Consider the following 25,373-nt stretch of genomic DNA (forward strand, 5'->3'; position numbering starts at 1 on the left):
ACAGCTTTGCGTCATGTAATAATAATATTTCCTATTAGTCCATTTTCCGGGAAGATGTTTCTTATAATGATATAAGTGCTTTGAATTTTTCTTTCTTTTACATTCCAGATCATGAATAGAGAGTGTTATGGAGCGTCAGTTGATTGGTGGTCGTTTGGCATAATCCTGAGTAATATTCTGACAGGAAAGTCACCATTTGAAACACCAAACATAAAAAGATCAGAGTACATAAGAAATGTGACCTCTCTAAAGACAATTAACACAAATGGCCTCTCAGATGCTTCTGCTGACCTCTTGACAAAGGTGATTGTGTTAAGTAAAAAGAGAGTATAACCAGCGGCGTTACTTACTTACGTGACACCTGGTGCGGCCGGTGGGAATTCTTGTGTGCGCTAAAGGCAAGAGGGCGTGGCTTTGCCCCCTTATGTATGCCGATCTTGGGTATGTGACGGTATGCACGCCCCCGTTCTCGGCACACTGGGCTTACCCAGCGCTCCGGCAGCTGCTATGGCAGCCCACAGGCTCTACCCTACCACTCTTGTGGCTGCAGTGTTCGGTGACACCATCCGACAGGGTGACACCAAAATAGCAGCGCAGCTCTGCTATTTTGGTGTAACCCTCTCGAATGGTGTCACCCGGTGCGACCTGCACCCCCTGCACCCTCCTAGTGATGCCAGTGTGTATAGATAGAAGGTGTCACTACAAATTTACACTTAATCGCTGATATCACAGAACAATCACAATGATATCAGCCGCTCTAATTTTATAAAAGTTGATAATTATCTTTCTCTCAAATCTCATATTATTATCTTATGGTAAATATAAATGTACTTTTTCCGGATTGTTCCAGCTCCTGAACAAGAACAGCACATTGCGCCTTGGGGTGACAGGGGACATCAGGAGTCACCAATTCTTTTCCAATATCAACTGGAATGAATTGGAGAGAGGGAACATTGCTCCTCCATTCCAGCCAACACTAGTAAGTATGAAGCAGAGATCGGTAGGACAGACAGACAGACAGGCAGATACTTTTGTTACTCTTATTATTATGAAACTTTATACTTGATGCTTTTCAGAAATCTGATCTCCATCAACAACAGATAGAGGAGCCCCTGTCGGTTTTGGTGTCCCCAGAGGCAAGCTCCAGTACAGCAGATCGCATTCGTATATCTGGGATTCCTTTTTGCGATCTTCCAGGGTATAACGGAATCACTGGAGAAATCTAATGAGTTTACAACACATATCATGTATGTAACCACTAATTACACAAACTAAAATATACTATATATATACACATATACAGCAACATTTACATTCCTCCTCTCTTAATCAACAGGTAATGCCTGGCATAGCAAGCAGAGCAGCCCATGGAGGAGACACTTTGATTGGATTTACCAGCCCTCACCACAGGCACTTCCAGCTGCCAGCTCTGCTACATCTACCTTAGATGCTGCAACGATGCAGCCGACACTGGGGTATATCCCCATACATGCTTGCAGCTTACCAACAGCCGCAAGTAGATCAGATCTGAACACTTCCAGCTGCCTTATATACAGTGCATGTCAGGAGAACCTGGCTGCACACTCAGAACTACAGAACTTATTATTAGAGTGTGGTCCTTGCAGAGAGCACTTTGAGCAAGTGACTACAAAGGGGAGATTATTTCTGGGTCCCCACACTGAGATCAATAACCCAGCAACCTCCCACACCTGAACTCCCATTTCTCTCTGAGGTCCTCACTCCGCAAAACGTGGGGATCACAGATTCCTCTCCATCAATGGACACCAGGGAGCAGCAATTAGTTTGCTGCAGACTTCATCATGCACAGGTGAGTACATTTGCGGGATGCTCCTTTAATTACTCAAGTTTTACATCCCTCACTGAAGGTTGCATGGCAACCCAATTATATTTAGGAGGGGTGTATTATTAAGACAAGATCATAGACTATAGTGAAAGACATTATCTGCAGGTTTGTCCCACATCCCTTGGTGAGAAGGTGATTGGGGACAAATCAACATACACACATATCCTGACCTCATTTCCTACGCCCACATCATATTTAGTACAGTAAATGATAGCGCCAATAGGCCTATCCCGGACCGAAGAGACACATACGTCAACTTTATATAGATATAAACATTTATTGAACTGTATAAAGTAAATATATTCGTATTCTAAACAGACAATCTATAAGCCAATGTTCAACACATATATATGGTCTGCATGTAAACTAATACTATATATATATAAAAAATAGGATAAAAAGTGAGAAAAGATTATCTCAAATATACAGTCCACGATCTTATTCCAAATTGTATATGAGGAGCACCAGCTGTATGCTCCAATAATTATGCAGATTAAGCCATTTATTAGTGTCAGTCAATCCTTGGGTAAGGATATAGCTTAGAAAGTGGCATATGGATATGTTTATGACAATGTATCAATGTGTCACTTCTGCAAATGTAATACAGTATATCCAAAAATCTATCTATCTATCTATCTATCTATCTATCTATCTAGTGGCGTAAATTCATCCTAGATGCCTGGAGGCAAGTTATAATTTGGTGCCCCCTGTCATAGCCGCTAACACTGTAATGTAGTAATTTGCATGCAAACAGGCTATGGATAGACGAAGGCAACAGCTGATGGTCTGACATGGAGCTCTCCACTAGTGTATGGTGGCTTCTCAGGTGCCGGGAAGAGGTGCCATGTAATGTGCGGCTATGACGATACACTCCGGGTACATAGTTACAGTCATAAGTGGGGTGAATATGTTGTGGACAATGGAGGAGGTGGCCTTTCAGAGCTGGAGCCCAGCTTCCTAAATAAAACTATAGAGTACACTCACCAGGGACTTTTATCAGCAGAATTTATTCTTCGAAAATGGTACCACATCATAGTGCAGAGGTCGTTCCGGCTTGGACCCGGCCTTCCTCAGGACAAAGCCCAATCACATAAGGTGTAGCAGACCAGGTTTGTTGCTCCTTATTTGATGCAGGGAGTGTCCTGAGGGAGGCTAGGTTATGGGCAAAATGTCGCCTGTATGACCTGGTCAAAACTTCCCAACAGCAAGTGCTTTTTTTTAAAAAAAAGACCCCTTAAAATATTTTGTATGCACAATCCTTGCCTCATGGAACCTTTAGCTAGGGACAGTGCTATGTGAGTGCGGTAATGACAGCTGCAGATGTCAAAATTGATAGCTGCAGCTGTTGGAACGGTCAGTGCCACTGACTTCATACCTTGCCAAACAAGATTGCAGCCCTATCTAGTTAATAGCGGTGCCAATAAAGACAGGCATGCATAGCACCCCCATCATTCTGATCACTTCCCTGCATTATTACACACAGTGTACGATGATCTGTAGCACATAACGTGCAGTTACCAAAAATATACAGTACATAACAAATTTTCATATATCTACCCCCAAAGTACCATCTAACTATGCCTAACTGTAATTATAGAGGCTGTGTTTGAAAAATGTTAGTTAGGAGTGGAATGGGATTGAAATGCCGACAGCTTAATAGCCGCCAGTTCTAATCCCAACAGTGAGAGACCGACGGATGAAGATCCCGACGGGCGGCCGTAAGTATACTAACCCTCCCCTCTCCCCCCTCTAACCCTAACCTCCCCCCCTAGTGCCTAACCCTAACCTCCCCGCACCCTAAACCTAAGTCTGCTGGGGGGTGACTAAACCTAACCCCCCCCCCATCCCCGGACTAAGTGTATACTTGTCCAGCAGGAGGACAATCGGTCTGGTGTCCTTCGGTGCCGGGATCGGTATTTCCACACATATGTTAAATCCCTAGCTGGGATTAGGAGCTAATTATTTATTACGGTTTCTCTATCCACTTTATCCCTCTCTAAGCTTTGAGTAATTGCCCCCTAAGTTTCAATACATTAACTAGTATAACTGGCCTTTTTACTTTCAAACCTACAATGTACAATAATTTGCAAACATAAAATACTCAGAGATACATAATTGTGCTGTCCATGATATAAACAACAGCACAATAGTACTAGGCTGTTTATTTGTGTTTGTGGAAGAATTTCTTTAAAAGTAAAGTTTATGTTACAAATCTTTAGCAAGTAATATATTTATACTGTTGCTGAATTGTTTTCTCAAGATTCACTGTTATTTGTAAATAAGCGGAAAATAGTTTAGTTGCATACTAATGCTGGCCATACACTCTACAATTATCGGGGCGATCTGCCTGATATCCGCGGATCGCCCCGATAATTGTAACGTGTGTGCGGGAGACCGAGGGTTAAATATTGCTCAGTCGGGCATGCTGGATTGTCCAGCATGCCCATCCGATGCGATATTTCCCAGTAAACTGTCGGCCGCATCGGGCAGTGTATGCCCAGCCGCGGCCGACAGACAGACATTTCTTGTGTTCCTTCCCATGGAAGGAACAGGGAAATGTCTCCTCCCCCGGGGGTGGAGCGCGTATGTCGGGCTGATACACTGTGAGAGAAATCTCACAGTGTATGCCGGCGTCATCTGCGGCTGGCAGGCTGCCAGATAAAATGTCTGTCGGTCTGACAGACATTTTATCTGGCCATGTATGCCCAGCATAAATGACAATTTTGAAAGTATATTTTACAGAACTATTTTAATTAGAAAAATACTATTTTTTATTTTCTTTTTCAGAATCTTATGAGCAAGACTGTGAAGAAGTACCCTACGAGATAAGCAATGAAACAAAACTACATCACACTGCAAATTGTCTAATGTTAACTATTTTGCCTGTTCATAAACAAATTTGTCACAAAAAAATAGTCCTTGTGTAATTCATTATACTGAAGGCACACAGCTATCCAATCACTCCACCACCATGATGTGCAAAAGTCCTGTTGGCTTTAGTACAGAATCCAGTTCAAATCCAATCTTGAAACATAAGAATCAGGTCTTCAATAATTCAATGGAAGAATTTAATAATTTTATAAAGGTTGAAATGGGAGAAAATACTGAGCAATTATTTGGTATAAATTCATCACTACAGACAGATGCGCTTTAAGAGAGCAGGGGATCTATGTGCAGGCTCTGATCGGGCCCCCTCCTCTCTGGTGGCGCAGTAGACTCTGGCATTGGGCCAGTCTACTGCGCATGCGCAGGTCTCCGGGAACATGGCAGCCTCGCCGCATTCCCAGGATATCTCTACTGTGCATGCTTGAATCACCAGCCAGCGCCAGTCCAACGGAAAGGTGAGTATATTTAATTGGGTGCATGGTGTGCAGTGTGTGGGCGTCCTTGGACCCAGGGGCCAGTGTGCACCGCACACCTTGCACCTATTATAAATACGCCCCTGACTACAGAAAATTGTGGCTAGTTAAGGAAAATGTAAAAAAATTAACTATATCATTAAACTCAATAGCAGACTCTTTTAATGTCCTAATAGAACTTAAAATTTGGATCAGCATGTCAGAAAACATATCAGAAAACAAAACCGTTAATACCAAAATTAAATCTCTCACTAGTGTGATGCTTTGGGGCTGTTGGCTTGTTCTGGCCTGGGAAGTCCCATGCCCTAGATTCACTGGCGTTAACTATAGAGTGTGCAAGGGGTGCGCTTGCTATGGGGCACAGTGGCTCTGGGGGTCTGCCGGAGCAGCAAGCAACCCCTTGCACCCTCTATATTCAAGTACAGCGCCAATGTCATTTTTAATCAGAAGCCGGTCGCGAGCCAATAGGAACTCGCGGACCAGCAGCCAATCAGCAGTTCAAATTGGCTTGCGACCGGCGCTGGATTAAAAATGACATCGACTCTCTTAGGAGCTGTGAGGAGGCATGGCTATGATGACATCCCCGAACCACAGCCACGCCTCCTCCCAACTTCAGTAAGTTCAGTGAGGAGAGATGGAGCAGCGTGCTGGGCTCAGGAGGAGATAAGTAGTGTAGGGGTGGGTGCAGGCAGGAGGGGGGGAGTTGGTGCATAGGTAGACCTATGGGGGTCCCGAGGAAATTTTGCTTTGGGGCCCCCATACCTCTGGTTACGCCCCTGCCTAGACTTGAATCTTAGTGTTAGGGACCCACCTCATGATGAGGTCACTCTATGTTATATTGAAGAGTTTATTAGTATTCTGATTGGCAGTGTTTAGTATTTGGAGTGTGTACCTGCATTTTTTTTTCTCTGTGTGGAACTACTAGTCTCAGCAAGGTAGCACCTCCCATTATATTTAGAATTTAGGTGTGCAGTCCAAGGTTCCCCCATATGAGCTTAAGGTTGCAGCAACGCTGATGTTGGAAACCACTGAGTGGCTGCAGCTTGCAGAGAGAAATCCAGCAGTGATCATGTGGAGTAATGCATGAACCAGATAGGTGCAGGAGTGATCACATGATGAGAATCAAGATAGCTGTGCCCATACAGAGCTGGGACTAGTCACACAGCCAAAATGGAAACAGAGGTAATGCAGGGAGTGACATGCACAGGTTTATCCAGGAGACATGTCACACACAGAAGACCACAGGACACACCAGGATGCTACCTAAACATGGTAAGCTCATCCAGAGGGATGGAGCATGACATAAAGCATTTGTGCATGTTCCAAAGTGTGAACGTTCAATATGGGATGGCCATGCAAAGGAAGGAGTGCTGGTAGGCTACAGTGACTCGCAAAAGGATTACAGAATTCTGCATAAAGAAATTAACCAGGTGACAATAAGCAGTGTTATTATTGATGAACACTCAGTGTGGCAATCATTTCATGGAACTACACAAGCAGAACAGCTTGAGGAAGAAGTTCAGAAACCACCAGAGGAATAGTAACATTTACTATGGATGATCCAGTTTCTGCTGAAGAGGGAAGATCTGCTTTGTCTTCAGTCAGGAGATCTACTAGGTTGAACAAGAATTTACCACCAAAGTGGTTATATTATCTTGCTCAGACAGCGCCACAACCTGAGACAGAATCCTGGAAACAGAAGCAGAAACCGCCTACCCATCAATATAAAAAATGTATTAAAGTTGCTGATGAAGAGATTTGGGGGTCTATTCATCATCACATAATTTGTAGAAAAGCATGTGTAAATGCACACAGTTATCAGGCCATCTTCAGATGGTGACCTTCTTTATGGGAAGGAATCCCGGGACGTGAAAAGGCATCCTTTTGGATCCCTCCGCCTCTATCCGGCTCCATCCGCTGGACGTCAGGGCTCTTGTGCTCATGCGTGACCTGTAATTGTCAGGGTACGTTCAGCAGAGCCGTGACTAGACATTTCGGTGCCCTGTGCCAGAAAGAGCATTGACGCCCCCCCATATTTTTTAAATCTTGACATTAGGCATCACGTGCCCAAACCAAAATAGGGGTGTGGTCTTGTGGGGAAGGGGTGTATTAGTGTCATTTCGCCATGCAAAAAGTTTCCTCCATATTCAATTCCAAATACATTTCACTGGTGCGCAAACTCAATGCAATGGAGTGCAAAAAGTCCAAAGTTGGGGGACAAACTTAAAAACTAGCGAAATAGACTCCAGGGGGGCCCCCAAGTATGCCTCAGGTGTTTTTAAGATTGCAGGTGCTTGCGGCAGGTGAATTTTTAACAATTTCTAAAACTTCACTTTAGCAACTTAAAAATATGCTAACACCCAATTTCAGGTGCCCCAAATTTGCAGGGACTAGTTATTTTGAGCCTAAAAAAAAGCAAAATGCTATTCTTCAAAGACGCAAAATAGCAGCTATTGAAAGCATTTAAGTACCCAAAATACCTTCAACAGGGCTATTCGGGGGTATCTAGAGTGGTCCCCAATGGCAGTGCATCTTATGGGGGTCTCAGGCTGTTTTCCCCAAATCTGACAGCACTTTTCGCATGTTAGCGTTTCGCCGGCTCCCATTTTCGCAAAGCAGGCACGCGCGCGATAATCTTCCGCATTGAAAACCAGCGAAGTGGTCAAAAAATGCTGCATGTGAAAAGTACAGGACTTTTCGTCTGGAATGGAATATGGCCCCTTGTTTGCAAATGACAAAAATTGCACTATGGCCTTAATCAATCTGCAGTAGTATGGGTACACCCTTGAAGGACCCTGCAATCTTGCAACAGTCCGATATGAACAGGGGCTGGCTGGCAACTTTCAGCCTGGGGGGCAAACACAAGCAAGTGGCCCAGCAAATGCAATTTTAAAAATGGGCGTGACAATGTTGGGGGTGTGGTTTGCATAAAATCAGGTCAATTTAAGGCTGTTTATTATGGTGGGCCGATTTAAAAAAACAACAAAAAGGCTTAGACTGTGCTAAGGTTACAGTGGACATAGGGGCCTCTTTATGGTAAGGTGTTATTCAGCTATGGCCACTACAGTCCGCCTTTGTCTAGCCACCAGTCCGCCCTCTCCTCTGCTTAAGCCTCTCACTGACAATTACAAAATGACCAGCAGCTTGTGTGTGTAGCATCTAATAATGCCTGTCCTGCCGGATTCTGGCCCAAAGCTTTTAGCCTGCTCCATATCCTTCAGGTAACTTCATGTGCTCTGGTGTCTCGCAGTCACAGGGGAAAGCTGTACGTTCAGGTGTGCTTGTGTGGATTGGGCTGCTGGAGACATGGGGCCTGATTCAGAGGTGGACGCTAATGTGTACGCAGCCGCGCTTCCCCACGCTCGCAGCTGTGAAAATATGCTAATGTTAGCAAAGATCACCGAGCATAAAGACGCCCACTGATGCCTTCGTACTTGCGTGCGCGATCTCATGCACGCATAAATATCGGTAACATCGAAGGACATCGGTGGCCATTTTACCCTTGCGGAAGGCCTGACCTGCCGCAGCCTAGGGAGCCCTTCTGCCATGCAGGGCTGCGTATGCACTTGCAGTGGCTAATTTATGCACGCCCATGAAACGGCGTTTAAACGCCCAGGCACGCCTGCGTTTCCTTACCCACCACCCGTCACCACCCCCAAATGGTCACTTCCTTTCAACCAATCTGCAATGGGCCTCCGTGGTCTGCGGACTCGCACGGCGATCGCATGTTTAATGGCAAACAATCACTCAGTCTGCGTGCAAATTGCAATAGGTTCCACCTCTGAATCAGGCCCATAGTACATAGGGGTCTATGGTACTAAGCCTTGAAGAGAGAGAAAGTGGATGGAGATAAAGTACCAACCAATCAGCTCCTAACTGTCATTTTTCAAAAACAGCCTGTAAAGTGACAGTTAGGAGCTGATTGGTTGGTATGTTTTCTCCATCCACTTTATCTCCCTCCAAGTCTTAGTACATAGATATCTAAAGTGTTTTATCTGCTATTATTATGCTGTATGCACAGCACAGTTACCAGTCCAAAAATAGTGATACCGTGGAACTAATGTAAGTTACAACTTTATAACAAATTTTTTGGTTATAAATATTAAACAGAAAAAAATAAAACAGTTGTGTGGTAACAGTTATATCACCTTTCACACACACACACACACACACACACACACACACACACACACACACACACACACACACACACACACACACACACATATGTATGTATGTATATTAGGGGTGAGCGGGTTCGGATTTCTGAAATCCGAACCCCCCCGATCCGAGGCCGGTCCGAGTCAGGCTCGACTTTTCCCGCCTGACTCGGATCTGAAATTGAGGCAAAACGTCATCATCCCGCCTTCCGGGTCTCGCGGGTTTTGGATCCTATACAAGGTACCCGCGTCGGCGCCATTTTCTCACTCGGCTGTGGACAGTGAAGAGGGAGGGTGGGAGTTAGGGCTGGCTGGGCTGTGTAGTGTAGTGCAGAGTAGTGTTGTGCTGCGCTGTGCTGCTGTTGTCCATAGGGACTGTGTCCACTACTTCAAAGTCCATAGGGACTGGCTGTGTTGTGCTGTGCTGCTGTTGTCAATAGGGGCTGTGTCTACTACTTCAAAGTCCATAGGGGCTGGCTGGACTGTGTTGTGCAGTCAGTTGTCCATAGGGGCTGTGTCCACTCCAAAGTCCTGTGCAGTGTCCCAGTCCTAAAGGGGTGCTGTAGTGTTGTCCAGGGGGTGCTCTGTCCGTCAGGGGTGCTCCCCCCAAGTGCTAAAAAAAAAATATTTTTTCTGTGTTTGTGAATTGTGTGCGCAGTAGCCGCACGTGCATCAACAAAGTAGTGCCAAGCGTGCGCCTGTGTCATAAGTAAAGGGCCGGCTGGCTTGACTGTTAAAGGGTGCTGTAACCCCCAAAGTACACTCCAAACCAAATAAAAAAATATTTTCTGTGTTTGTGAATTGTGTGTGCAGTAGCCGCACGTGCATCAACAAAGTAGTGCCAAGCGTGCGCCTGTGTCATAAGTAAAGGGCCGGCTGGCTTGACCGTTAAAGGTTGCTGTAACCCCCAAAGTACACTCCAAACCAAATAAAAAAATATTTTCTGTGTTTGTGAATTGTGTGCGCAGTAGCCGCACGTGCATCAACAAAGTAGTGCCAAGCGTGCGCCTGTGTCATAAGTAAAGGGCCGGCTGGCTTGACCGTTAAAGGTTGCTGTAACCCCCAAAGTACACTCCAAACCAAATAAAAAAATATTTTCTGTGTTTGTGAATTGTGTGCGCAGTAGCCGCACGTGCATCAACAAAGTAGTGCCAAGCGTGCGCCTGTGTCATAAGTAAAGGGCCGGCTGGCTTGACCGTTAAAGGGTGCTGTAACCCCCAAAGTACACTCCAAACCAAATAAAAAAATATTTTCTGTGTTTGTGAATTGTGTGCGCAGTAGCCGCACGTGCATCAACCAAGCAGTGCGAAGCGTGCGCCTGTGTCATAAGTAAAGGGCTGGCTGGCTTGACCGTTAAAGGGTGCTGTAACCCCCAAAGTACACTCCAAACCAAATAAAAAAATATTTTCTGTGTTTGTGAATTGTGTGCGCAGTAGCCGCACGTGCATCAACAAAGTAGTGCCAAGCGTGCGCCTGTGTCATAAGTAAAGGGCCGGCTGGCTTGACCGTGAAAGGGTGCTGTAACCCCCAAAGTACACTCCAAACCAAATAAAAAAATATTTTTTGTGTTTGTGAATTGTGTGCGCAGTAGCCACACGTGCATCAACAAAGGAGCAGCGCCAAGCATGCGCCTGTGTCCCATAAGTAAAGAGCCGGCTGGCTCATTTCTTAAAGGGTGGTGTAACCCACAAAGTGCACTACTCTCCAGCAAAAATAAAAAAATATTTTCTGTGTTTGTGTGCGCCTTAGCCGCACGTATATATCAAATCGATATAACATAAATGGAGGACCAAACTTTCTCCGATAAAAATAAAATAGAGAAAGATCAAGAACCACTTCCTCCTAGTGCTGAAGCTGCTGCCACTAGTCATGACATAGACGATAACATGCCATCAACGTCGTCTGCCAAGGCCGATGCCTAAAGTCATAGTAGAGGGCACATACAATCCCGAATGGCAAAGTTCAGGAAAATGACCTTGAAAAAAACATTTAAATCATCTGAAGAGAAACGTAAACTTGCCAATATGCCATTTACGACACGGAGTGGCAAGGAATGGCTAAGGTCTTTCCCTATGTTCATGACTAGTGGTTCAGCTTCACATGACGATGGAAGCCCTCCTCCCACTCAAAAAATCAAAAGAGTTAGGCTGGCAAAAGCACAGCGAAGAACTGTGCGTTCTAAGAAGATATCACAAATCCCCAAGGAGAGTCCAAGTGTGGTGGTGGTTGCGATGCCTGACCTTCCCAGCACTGGACAGGAAGAGGTGGCTCTTTCCACCATTTGCATGCCCCCTGCAAGTGCTGAAAGGAGCACCCACAGTCCACTTGCTGATATGCAAATTGAAGATGTCACTGTTGAAGTACAACAGAATGAGGATACTGGTGTAGCTGGCGCTGAGGAGGAAGTTGGCGAGGAGGATTCTGATGGTGATGTGGTTTGTTTAAATCAGGCTCCGGGGGAGACAGTTGTTGTCCGTGGGATGAAAAAGCCCATCACGGTCATGCCTGGGCAGAAGACCAAACAATCCACCTCTTTGGTCTGGCAATATTTCTATCCAAATCCGGACAACAACTGTCTTGCCATATGTACCATATGTAAAGGTGAAATAAGTAGGGGTAGGGACGTTAACCACCTAGGAACATCCTCCCTTATACGGCACCTGCAGCGCGTTCATAAAAAGTTACTGTCAAGTTCAGAAACTTTGGCTAAGACCGTAAGCAGTCCAGGGACACCTAAATCCCTTTTTCCTGTTTTATCCAAGGAATCGGTGGATGAGGAGGATGAGGACGACATCTTGCCTCCGTAGAGCCAGTTTGTGCAGGGACACATTAATTGCCAGCTTGTTTTGTGGGGGCCCAAACGAACCAATCATTTCAGCCACAGTCATGTGGCAGACCCTGGCGCTGAAATGATTGGTTTGTTAAAGTGTGCATGTCCTATTTATACAACCATAAGGGTGGGTGGGAGGGCCCAAGGACAATTCCATCTTGTACCTCTTTTTTTTCTTTGCAGTATGTACTGTTTGGGGCCTAGTTTTTCAAACTGCCATCCTGTCTGCCACTGCAGTGTCACTCCTAGATGGGCCACGTGTTTGTGCCGCCCACTCGTGTCGCTTAGCATAGTCATCCAGCTACCTCGGAGCAACCTTTTGGCCATAAAAACAATATTGTGAGGTGTGAGGTGTTCAGAATAGACTGGAAATGAGTGGAAATGAAGGTTATTGAGGTTAATAATTGAATAGGAGCATAAAAACCCACAAATTCTGTGATTTTAGCTTTTTTAAAAAAAAAATACAGATCCAAAACACAAAACCCAGAACCCAAAACACGGAAGGGTGGTTTTGGCAAAACCAATCCAGATCCAAAACACGAACAAAGATCCAGATCCAAAACACGAAAAGTGGCCGGTGCACACCCCTAATGTGTGTATATATATATATATATGTGTATGCATGTGTATATACATATATAGATATGTATATTAGCACTACAAACAATGACAGAAATTCCCCACGATCCACTTATGTGCGTAATGGATGTTAATAGCCTGTATACATCCATCCCACATCAGGCAGGCCTGGAAGTAATGCATAACTTTCTACTTCAGGAACATATCGATAATATCAACATTGATTTCTTCATGTCACTTTTACAATTGACATTAACCCGCAATTACTTCCTGTATGACGGTAAATTTTACCAACAACTGCATGGCTGCGCAATGGGCAGTAATGTCGCTCCGTCCTACGCAAACATATTCATGTTCAATGAGGAACGGAAGATGTTTTTTGATGATCCTTCTACTGTGGGAGCAATATTACTATACTGCAGGTACATAGACGACTTGTTCATATTATGGTCAGGAGGGGCAGATCTATTTGAACATTTGATGACACAAATCAATAGTCGTGAGTCCCCTATTAAGCTCACTTATCAATATAGCGGTGAGTCTATCAATTATTTAGATGTACAAATTACCATCAAACAGGGTCGATTAAGCACTGGAGTATACAACAAACCCACAGATCGCAATACACTTCTATTAGCGAGCAGTTACCATCCGAAACCACTCAAGCGCGGGCTGCCCAAGTCACAGATGCTGAGAGTATCCAGAATCTCAAGTGATATATCTAATACTAACAAGGAACTGGATAAAATCATCGACAAATTCGTGTCTCGTGGCTATGATCTTAAATTATTGAGAAGGCAAAAAGATGAAGTGCTGAATATCCCACGGGAAGAATTACTACATCCAAAAGCCAAACCCTACAGGGATATCATTCCCTGGAAACAACGGTTTCAAACATCTAGTCCTGTCGTCCAGCGAGCAAGCCGGGCACTATGGCCCATAGTCGCCACGGATAAAGATTTACCCAGTTTACGTAACTAGACACCCATGGCCTGCTACACCCGAACCCGTAATATACGGGATATAGTAGTACACACCGATATCACGGGATTTCCCACAGCAGAAAGATTATTAACACCTTCTTTTTTACAGAGACCTCCAGGTTGCTACAAAAGCCTCCAATGTACTACCTGTAAACACATGATTACGGGGAACTCTATTAAACATCCCCATAAGGACAAAAAGTACTCGATACGGTTTGTTTTGAGCTGCCTGTCCACTCACGCTATTTATGTTATAGTTTGTCCGTGTGGCTATTACTACATAGGAAAAACAATTCGCACCATTAGAGAAATAATGGCCTTACATAGGTCGGCCATTAAGTTGGCAGTGAATAGGGGCAGCACTGAACAACCGGTGGCCAGACACTTTTTAGATTTGGGCCATCCCTTGTCATCGCTTAAACACATGGTTATCGACCAGGTACCCATCTCCATCAGGGGAGGTGACCGTGATAACTCATTATTGCGCCTGGAGGCATGTTGGATTCACCAACTTGACATCATTGCTCCACGTGGCCTTAATGAAAAGATTAACTGGAATACTATTTAATGTAGCAGCAGTAGTGGCCAGTATACACCTTGCGTGTATCAACACTCATGTTAAGTAATGATATACTTTAAATCACCAGGACTGTGAATATTTGTATTAACACGGCTCAGTTACTACTATTAATTGGGTTCAGTAGCCCGAGGGGGGGATTGTTATATTGTCCACCTCTGGGACATAATAATAGGTGCTACTTTGATTCATGAGTTGACTTTATTTTTCTTAAGTCGTAGCCAGTGTGTGGACAATGTCGATCTTAGGTTGTTTGCTACGCGATTCTAATTAGCCCCATTATATAGTGCTCTAATTTCTATTAATATAAGGCCCTTGTAGCCAGCGAAGTCTCTTGTCAACCTTGGTCACATATTGTTTATAGTGTATCAATAATTTAATCAGCGCTGTAGTCTGCATAGCAGACCGGGGAGACGCTGCCAGGTTCCCTGGCAACCAGGTCACGGCCGGCTGACGTCATCGCGACGGGATCCCGGCCTCGGCGTGGACGCGCGCCACCCGGTCTGCAGCAGACCAGTGATCTTCGTTATCTATTTAAGGTAAGAATGTATGTATGACTTGCTTGAAACTTTGTTACTTAATTGCTGTATCTTGACCGCCTTGAAAAAAGAGCATCTGCTTTGAAACGTCGGCAACATTGTGCCCTATCCAGCTTGAATGTAATCTGCCTAAATACAGTTTGTATTATAACTTGCAAAATGTGGGGTGCCGCAGTCTATTTCTTATGTATATGTATATATATATATATATATATATATATATATATACATAGAGTAAATTTGTGGTGTGGCACCTCAAGCTGTTTGAAAGAAAATCGCTCAAATGGCAGCGGTGATGGTCAACGTTTCAATGCCTTTAATAACACAGCATTTTCATCAGGACATAACTGATATAAAAAGTGTCTTACCTTAAATACCCCAACACCCAGTGAAGACGCTGCCAGAGCGGGACCGCACACCTGACTGGACGGCGGCGCACCAACGATGACGTCATCATGCTCGGCGCAGCAGCGCTGACTCATCGTTGTCATGACAACTGTAATAAACAATGAATGCAGTTGATATGCTAGTGAGTGAATAGAACGTTACTGGGAATTAAAAAAACTACATTGAACATAAATGTTAAAAACAAAATGAAGAACTTAGTAGAAAACGAATATAGCTGCAATAAATGTATAAGTGTCAGAAATAAATGGATAATTAATTAATTACATGGATAGAACGAAAAAAGAAAAGAAAAGAAAAACAGCTTGGAGTGCCACACCACGAATTTACTCTGTTTATCACAACTTTCTCCGGTGCCTATCCAGATCGTGTATATGGTAAGTGTATAATGGGTGGCACTCGGAGTCTCAGCAGCAAAGAAACAAATGCAGAAGCAGTCTGTGTAGTCAACGTTTCAGGGGAATAAGCCCTTTTATCAAGACATGCAACAAACAAATGACAAAAGACAACATATATACCTGAGTGATCCACCAGACGTGCTCCAAGCGGTCCGCGTGAACCCGTCTGAGACCTGATGATGTCATGGGCGTGCGACTCGCCGACGGCAGGGATCCCAATGCCGGACACACGCTATTCATTATATATCTTCTCTGACTGCCTCACAAGGATTCAGAGAATTTAGTCAAGGCACCAGGACTCTTTTATTTTATATCTGGAGATCTAGTATATCAGACTGAGTTTGCTTCCCCCTGTGATTACAGGAGGATTTTATATGGTGAAGGTGATTGTTGTGTTCTTCTCTTATTCGAAGGAATGTCAGCTACTGAGGAACCTTCTGGCTATAGTAACGTATGTCTGCTTATAGGAGACATATTGTCTCTGACTGATACGGAAGCTGAACATATCTTAGTTGACTCTAATCTAGAAGAAACTGCTGGAGCAGAAAGCACAGAACAATTGGTGGCACAATTAATTAGATTGAAAAAACGGGAAATAGATTACTACCTCCACGGGGTATCCCTATCGGATTATTATAGGGATAAAAAAATACCCTGTGGTTTCCGCATTCGGAACATCCCTACAATAGGTAGATACAATCCAGAGTTCTGCCGCAAATGGGCAGCCGTGCTTAATAAATGCTCTTTGGATTTAATTCTTCTCGTTATTGAGGAATCCCGCAGAGAATTAAACCTGGTAAAAGATAAAATCAGTTCCTTTGAAAGCACCTATAATTCCAAAATAACATCTGATACTTCCCAGGATTGGCTGGGCAATCTGTCACTACAAATTGAGAAATATCGCACGGAGCTGATTCAATTTAAAAAATCCAAGCTGCAGACTGTCTGCAGAGATTACGCCGAATACAAGGTCTATAGTTGGGCCTACAATCGGGGACAACTGAGAGACAGAAGACCCAAATTTTGCCGTCCAAGAAAATACCCATTAGAGACTGACGTCTCAAGTGGTGCTGCCTCTTCTAGTGAGACGGAATGTGTAAATACAGCTCAAGCCCCCAGCAGCCAAAGACCCCCTTTAGGGGCGGCTACAAGAACCACTTTGGATCTCACAAAAGAACCAAGACCAGGCGCGGGGGTCAGTGGGCTAGGGAGACAAAGAAGACCATACAACAAGAAGACGTAGTCTTCAATTTGTCTTTTAGGAGTGTCGATCTTTTTAAATTTGATCGCAGGTTAAAATTGAAAGAATTCTTTGGAGCGGACCCGCCATTGGTTATGTTGGCACCAGTGTTCATAAAATAATTTTTCACTCCACATTCCAATAACATGGACATCAAATGTTTCACCACATTTATGGACAATTCGATTATTACAAAATTGACTCCATCCAAATTCATTCGCCAGAATCTGATGACATCAGAGAAACAAGGTTTACAACAACTGGGGAAGTATCAAGATATCACAATCCGCCCGGCTGACAAGGGGGGCGGGATCGTGATACAGGACTTGGATGCTTATAAACTTGAGATCTACAGACAACTTGCTGACCCTATGGTTTATTCTAAACTGGACTTTTATCCGACAGATCTATATTCTAAAGAATTACTGAGAATATTAGATGCAGCAGTTTTGAATGACTACATTAACATCGATATCAAAGAAGCTCTCATGCAAAAATCGTCCAAGTTCCCAGTATTGTACACTATTCCAAAACTGCACAAAGATGCCCATTGCCCACCAAGACGTCCTATCATATCGGCCAGGGACTCGCTGTACTACAAAGTGTCACAATATTTAGATCATTACCTTCAACCATTACTATCTACAAAACCCTCCTTTCTTATAAATACCACATCCTTTATACTGAAATTATTAGATTTGTCTCCATTACCGGAAAAGTATCTAATGTGCACCATCGATGTTTCGAGTCTGTACACAAGCATTCCCCACATAGATGGTCTTGATGCTGTACGTAGATTCATCTCTAGTCATGTAGGATATGTTGGCCTGAATGTGGAATTTTTCATGCAACTATTGGAAATTACTCTCACTAGGAATTATTTCTGGTTTGATGGTAACATATATATACAGAAAACGGGCTGCGCGATGGGGTCTTGTGTAGCCCCGAGTTTTGCTAATATATATATGTTCTATACAGAAGAAGATTTATTTTTGAATGATTCAACGATTGCTAAAAACATTGTGGGCTACACACGTTACATCGATGATATTTTCCTTTTATGGACAGGCTCTACGGATGAATTTATATCTACCATGAATATCATCAATAATAAAACACACCCCATCAAATTTACGTTTGAACATAGTTTTGAAACGGTGCACTTTTTGGATGTCGCTATCAGCCTAAATGAAGACAATTACCTGGACATTTCTATTTATTACAAAAGCACGGATCGCAACACATTGCTACAGGCCGATAGTCACCATCCCCCTTCTCTCAAATGGGGATTACCATACTCCCAATTCTTGAGAATCATTAGGATCTGCAACAACTGTGAGGATGCGGTGTCTCAAATTGATAAAATGTCTCGCAAATTCCTGATGCAGGGATATCATTACAAATCTCTTCACAGAGCAAAGGACAGAGCACTCTCTATGTCTAGAGAACAAGCTCTCGCGGCGGTGAAAAAGACTAAACAACAGAATTATGTAGTTTGGACTCAACAGTAAAGCACAAGAAGTAAGGATCTTATGAATACAGCTAAAAACATCTGGCCCATTATAGCTTGTGATCCTAAGTTACCAGCTCTGCAGGGGTCTTCCATCCTACCCTTGTATAAAAGAGGGAGGAACATCAAGGACATAGTGATCCATAATGATGTCAGCAAAATGGGCACTGCCAAACTGGCACATTTTTTAACCCGCAAAGCGGGCAACTACAAATGTGTAGGGTGCATAACATGCAGTTTTTTAGAGACTGGCAACAGCTTCTGTCATCCCCGCACGAGCAAGAAATTCACCATTAAATTCCCATTAACCTGTACAAGTAGATATGTTATATATTATATCAGATGTCCGTGTGGACTTTTCTATATTGGCAAAACTTCTCGCCAAATGAAAGAAAGGATGGCACTCCATCGATCCCACATTAGAGCGGCCCTAGAGGGGAAAGCATGCGATCAACCAGTTGCTAAACATTTTCGAGATTACCATCATAACCTGTCATCCATCAGGTACAAAATGATTGACTGGGTTCCTCCTGATCCCAGGGGGGGTGATCGGGACAGTCGCCTCTTACAAAAGGAGGCTAGGTGGATATTTGTATTACAGACAGTACAACCGCTGGGCTTAAATGAGATATTGGGCCTCATTCAGAGGCGGTCGGAGGATGCAAGCGGTCGCTCAGAAACTGGGCGGCCACTTGCATCCTGACCGGCCGCCTCTGTTGCGGTCGTTAGGCTGTGGGTTAACACCCACAGCTCTAACGACCGCTCCGGTGATGGTCGCGATGGTCAGAGACCATCGCGACCACCGGGGCTTACGACGAGGGTAGGGTCTCCCTTGTCATAAGCCCCGGAGAGCTTCTGGCTCAGTCAGAGCTGGAAGCTCTCCACTGACATCACTAGTGATGTCAGTGGGGCCGCCCCGAAATGGTAGGCGTTCCCATGGGAACGCCTCCGTTTGGGCTGCCACCCCCCCGGCCCGCCTTCCAAATGGGGCGAGCTGTCAATCAACATCGACAGCTCGCCCCCTTTGGATCGAGACCCGCTACTACCGGCGCTGTCAGTCGTAGCGGGTCTCACACATGCGCACGACAGCGCCGTCATGCGCATGCTCTGTGGGGGGCCATCGGCGCTAACGACCGGGTCTGAATGACCCCCATTGTCCCTATCTTGTTGTCTATAAACATCGTTTTTTTCAGTCTGGTCTTATGGTCTACAATATATGTTTAAATTATGGCTTCTGCTGCATTATGACATTGCAATGACTTTATATCTCTTACTGTCAATGCCTGTACAATCATTAAGTCACCCATTTGTTTTATTATTCCCTTTTGTTAACTTAACTTATTCCTAAACCTAGAAATAAACACACTGACACATGAATATGGAATTCAAAGAGGTCACAGCCAGAATTTATTGATCAAATTGAAATTCTAGAATAGGTGGCAAGAAGAAAGCAGTGCTCCAAGGCCACAGCCCAGTGGATATCAATACAAATAAAAAGGGGCGGATCCCCGCCCTGCACAGACTGACCTGGGGCAGTACCATCCTTCCCTAATTGGCACAGCATTGGTCCCTCCCTTGGAACAATGACCATGTCCCCCCTTTAGGCGGTGACAAACTGGCCGCTCTCAAAGGAAGAATGCTACCACAGGCACTCCTGCGCTAATAATAGGCCGCCCATGAGCACTGCTTCCCGCCAGGCTGCACCTCTACCTGTTGGGAGAAAATCACAGACAAATGCACTATCCAACAACAGAAAAATTTACACAAACCATCTTACACGGGTGGGTGGGTGGGGTTGAAATAAACTGGAAAGAGGAAGATGGCTCCCCTCACCAGGCTATTTATATGGAACCTCTAAGCCCTCCCTTAAATCCTACCATAGGCTTATACTCCTCAAGTGACGAATACTAACCACATCCCCCTCCAGCTTTTAACTCTTAACTTACCTAACAAAATTACATATCAAACAGGGTGCTTATCTATCCTCAAACTTATTCAAGTATTCGGATGCATTAAGTCACCCATTTGTTTTATTATTCCCTTTTGTTAACTTAACTTATTCCTAAACCTAGAAATAAACACACTGACACATGAATATGGAATTCAAAGAGGTCACAGCCAGAATTTATTGATCAAATTGAAATTCTAGAATAGGTGGCAAGAAGAAAGCAGTGCTCCAAGGCCACAGCCCAGTGGATATCAATACAAATAAAAAGGGGCGGATCCCCGCCCTGCACAGACTGACCTGGGACAGTACCATCCTTCCCTAATTGGCACAGCATTGGTCCCTCCCTTGGAACAATGACCATGTCCCCCCTTTAGGCGGTGACAAACTGGCCGCTCTCAAAGGAAGAATGCTACCACAGGCACTCCTGCGCTAATAATAGGCCGCCCATGAGCACTGCTTCCCGCCAAAGCCCGGTTCGCAGAACCAGGCCCGCCACCAAAACTGTGACCTTCTTAATGAAATTAAAACTGCAGAGGTCATCGGTCAACCGCTCTAGCCGCGCGCTCGTGAGATGTACCCCGTCAGGCCTATGCAAGCTCTCTGCCCCGTCACATAAACTTGGGTATTGTATGATGCGTCCACCAAACGCTAAATGACAAGCGTGCAATGGCCATATCTGTTCAATACCCACGAACGCGACCAAATCATTGCCTCCCAAGTCTGGCCCCAAACTTCTCCTCTGCTGCCCATGGGGCATCTAGCAGGCACTTACAGTGCATTTCTCGTAATCCTAAGCAATGCCACTTACGCACTCACAACCAAAATTGGGCATGTAACTCCAAAGGGTGCTGGCTAGCCCAGTAAATATAGGAATTTTCCCACACCCGACAGTTAGCACTCACAGACAACCCTGTCCGAAAGTTCACCTAGACAGAATTGGCATTTATACAGACAGATATTGGTATTTAATACAAACAGAAATTGCTATGTATAATAACAACAATAATCTAACCACAAGGAAAGGGAAACAAATAGTTGGGTGACCCATCTGAAGATGAAAAACAGCAAAACCTCCTTGAGGGCAAAAGCTGAAAATCCTTTCAGAATCCCTAGCGGCAGTAGGCATAAGGCCCCTGGGTTTCCCAACAAACTCGCAAGGAGCGCAACTACTTAATGCTACTTGTTTTAAATACGACTTCCACTGCCCTAGCTATAATATAATTCTGAAACACCCTCGTAAACTACGACCTGGACAAAAGGGAGTTAGATTAACATGGATAACCACTGCCCGCCACCTGGAGGGCAAACCCTATTAAAGTACCCCAAAAAGCAACTGGCCAAATCACTGGATCTGCATGCATCTGAATAGAAATCCCTCGCTCCCTGCCAGTTAATCTGTCTTAGACCCATCTATTCAGCACAAGCTCAATACCGGTTTGATAACCACCTTATTTTAACATTAAACCTGATAGCGCAGAAATCTTAGTAGCAGCAACTAGCTCACCCATTCTAAAAGCCCTAAAGTAAGCTAATGAAAATGCTAACCAAAAAGGGGGGGGGGAAGGCGCCTAGCACTTGACCGAAGCCACTCCTTTACTGGCCCAATCAAATCCTGTAATAGGGCTGTGTTGATGGGGCTCCGCGCAACGCCTTTGTTAGGACGCTCCCTTGCCCACCCTATTAAATACCTTTGTTAATACTCTCTTGCCCACCCTATTAAATGCCTTGTTTAATACAAATAATTTGTCAGGATCCGCCAAACGTGCAACTTGGAAAATTATACTGGGTAACGCTGGAGACAAGCCGCCTTGGAACGACCCCTGTCATAGCAGCTACAGACAAACTCTGCCATACAATCATTAACCATCTGAAACCGCCCGCTCTTGGAAGCTAAACACCTTGCCAATCGCACAAAACTAGCGTGTAGGTCTTAATGTACTTGGTGCCCATGACTTCCGTGCTAGTCCCTGGATGCCGGCGTGACGATCCGCCGGGCATGGAAGGGGAAGGAGAAACCATGTAAATTAGCAGGAGGCGCGAGCGAATGAAACATGTCCTACTGAACGATATAAGATGTCCACTATCTTGGTAGCAATGCCCGAAACATGCCGTGCCCTAAACTCAATATTCCTTAAACACATAGATGCCTAACCACTGCGAGGCCGGATCCAAGTCCGTCCTAGATTAGAGCCTTCTTATACCACACCTAAGTTATCACCAAACAGGATTTGCCTAATGCAAGGCTTGCTGGACCACAGTTCGACCGCCACTACAATTGAAAAATTCTCAAGAATAAGGATGTTCCTGTCTAGGCCCTGAACCCCACAGGAAACCGGCCAAGGCTCCGTGCCACACTCCCCTTCAAATGCACCACTTAATGAACAGGATGCATACGTAACGGTCTAAGTTCGGACTTGGCTACGGGTGACGTGTGCAGAACTGTACTCCGTTGAATTTGCGCATAAAAAACAAACAAATGCGCAGCATGCCCACTCCGCTCCAGAGGGACACATATGAGGTGACGAGGCTTCCTAACCCCTGCTGTGGCTCCTTCTAGCCGTCTACTGAAAAACCAACCCCTATGTATGACTCTAAATGCCAAACTGAGGGGGCCCGATAGCGACTGCAACTGTACTAGCGAAACTTTTTTTTTTTTTTTTTTTTTGCCAAAATGAAATGCTTCTAGCAACTCCCCAAAACGCCACGCCTTCGCCATAGGCAAGCGGCATAATCCTATCAAGGTATCGATTTCTATCCGCAAATAAGATAATGCGCATAACTGAACCTTCTTACCTGTCACGAGCCATCGGGGCTCCCATAACGACTAAACTAAGGAAATTAATTGAATACTGGCAAACTCTGGTATCTACTAGCCCCATAACATGAAAACATCCAGGTAGCGGGACACCACAGTATGTCCCAATACCCGCATGGACAACTACTGCAAAAAGTAACTAAAACCTTCAACTAAAGTACACGAAATGAAAAAGCCAATCGGCCGCCATGTATAAACAGTCATCTTAACCACAAGGCCATAAGGGCTTTCCCTCTGTGTAACGTAATTGAGCCCTGCAACTCCAAACCCCAAATATTTAAAGGACTCGGGGTGAAACGGGCAGCGGTCAAAAAGCAGATGCGATATCTGCCTTAGCTAGTAGAGCCCTCCCCCCGTTTGTTAAATGGCGCAGTGATCTGACAGATATTTTGTGTGATTGCCGAACCCTTCCATTTATGTAAGAGACTCTGTAACAACCCCAATTTACCCAATTCCTTCTACGACACCCCCTTGAAGGCGGTGCACCTAAACCGTACCAAAAGTGGGTGGAGCAAAAGGGGCCACGCATGGGCCCCCACCCGACTTCCGCTTTCAGATTCCTCTCAGAAACCACGGATATTCCTGTGTCAAAGATAAATGCATACCCACGCCAAAAACCCCCAAATTAATCAATGACGGTGCTTTTCTGAACACCTCTGCGCTGCTGCTGCAATATTCTCCTTGACCCTGTGCGGCAGACCAACGCGCACACCTTGGCTGGATGAATGCTCCCACAGAGCATGCAGATATGACTGTATCCACAGCCTGCCCCATATGACCCTGCGTGTTATTACACGCGTAGCACTACCAGCGGCTGATGCCCACAGATCTGGGCAGGCCAGAAAGGGCTGCTTCCGACCAACCGAGGATTCCGCAGGCAAGCTAGGCAGTTGGTCGAGCAAACCAAACCTCAACATCCTTGAAACCTAATTGAAAACACTGCCTGTCCCTCCTGTTGTGTCTGGACTCAAGGTAGCACGCCGCAAAAAACATAACATACCCGAAGGCCCCCGCCATTACTCCTGCTGACTTAGCCTGAACTAAACCTACGTGTGTCAGCCGTTATCACAAACATATCCACAAATTTACTCTTCACTAACCGCTCCCTACTTTAAAATTTTAAATCTTTAAGGATAGCCGTATTCGCTCAGTAAACCATAACCCGCGCTTCATCCGGTACCTCAATTGCTGACACTGTGTTAAATCTCTAAGGGCACCCTTGCTACCCATTAAATTTGCACTAAGTAACGCCTAAGCTTGCGCGGATTTACAAATGAACTGGAAGAATCGCTAGAATCATCAGTGGAAGGGGAATGTGTGCTGCGCAAATGGGTTAACACCATGCTCACCTGATCCTGACGTGCAAGGCCCAGCCACTGGCTCCTTTGTGTTCGCCAACAGTCCCTCGCTGCGCGGTGCGCCCACCACGACTTGATTCGACATCAGCACCATCTGTCCGCTGGACTTCGACAATGGTCCTAGACGCTCAAAAAACTGTGACCTGGGGGCTCGAAAAAATATCCGGTGAAACCCACGCAACAAAGTCCCTCCGCAGAAGAAAGAGCAGGAGATGCTGTAGCCAGCGGCGGTACAGGATCAGGTTTTGGGGGGAGGGGTGTGAGGAGGGGGTGGAAACATGTATGGGTTCAGGAAAACAGCTGTAGTGGCATGCGGCTGGATGGGCATAGCTATTGCGCCTAGTAGTGATGCGCCAATCCCTGGGAAAAAAGGGGGGGGCCGCGTTAGCAGTGGAGGGGGCGAACTGGAGGAGGGTGGGGGAAGTGGCTGGCAGTGCATAAGCGGGGCGGATGATAAGGGGCTGAAAAATGCATTGGGCTTATGTGCAGCATCCCGGTGGCAGGGAAATAAGGGGGGGGGGCAGCCCGGCGGCGCGTCATTGTAGGCTTGAATGGGGCAGGATTATTGTGCTGTGCACCAGCCGCCCCTAAATGCAAGGGGGGTGTAACCCCCACCCCAGGGTGCGGGGGGGGAAAGGGGACAAGTTGGTGGTGGTGCGCTAGGGGACACCGCACCAAGGGAGTCTCTGGTGCTGGCAGAGCAGGGGGGAGGCTGTGCAGGGAGGTGCCCCCCTGTTCTTAAGTAGTGGGGGCATGGGGGGGTCGGAGGGGTGCGGCAGAGCACCATGCGGTGCCTGGCTGCACAAGA

At 45.3% G+C, this 25,373-nt stretch overlaps 1 pseudogene; it reads left to right on the forward strand.

Moving 5' to 3' along the window:
* The first annotated feature begins 12,915 nt into the window (after window positions 1-12,915).
* LOC148537903 (uncharacterized) lies at window positions 12,916-14,343 on the forward strand (annotated as a pseudogene).
* Window positions 14,344-25,373: the final 11,030 nt, after the last annotated feature.

The sequence above is a fragment of the Taudactylus pleione genome, unplaced genomic scaffold (genome assembly GCF_031769625.1).
Source record: "Taudactylus pleione unplaced genomic scaffold, aTauple2 ptg000042l, whole genome shotgun sequence".
In the NCBI taxonomy this organism is placed as follows: Eukaryota; Metazoa; Chordata; class Amphibia; order Anura; family Myobatrachidae; genus Taudactylus; species Taudactylus pleione.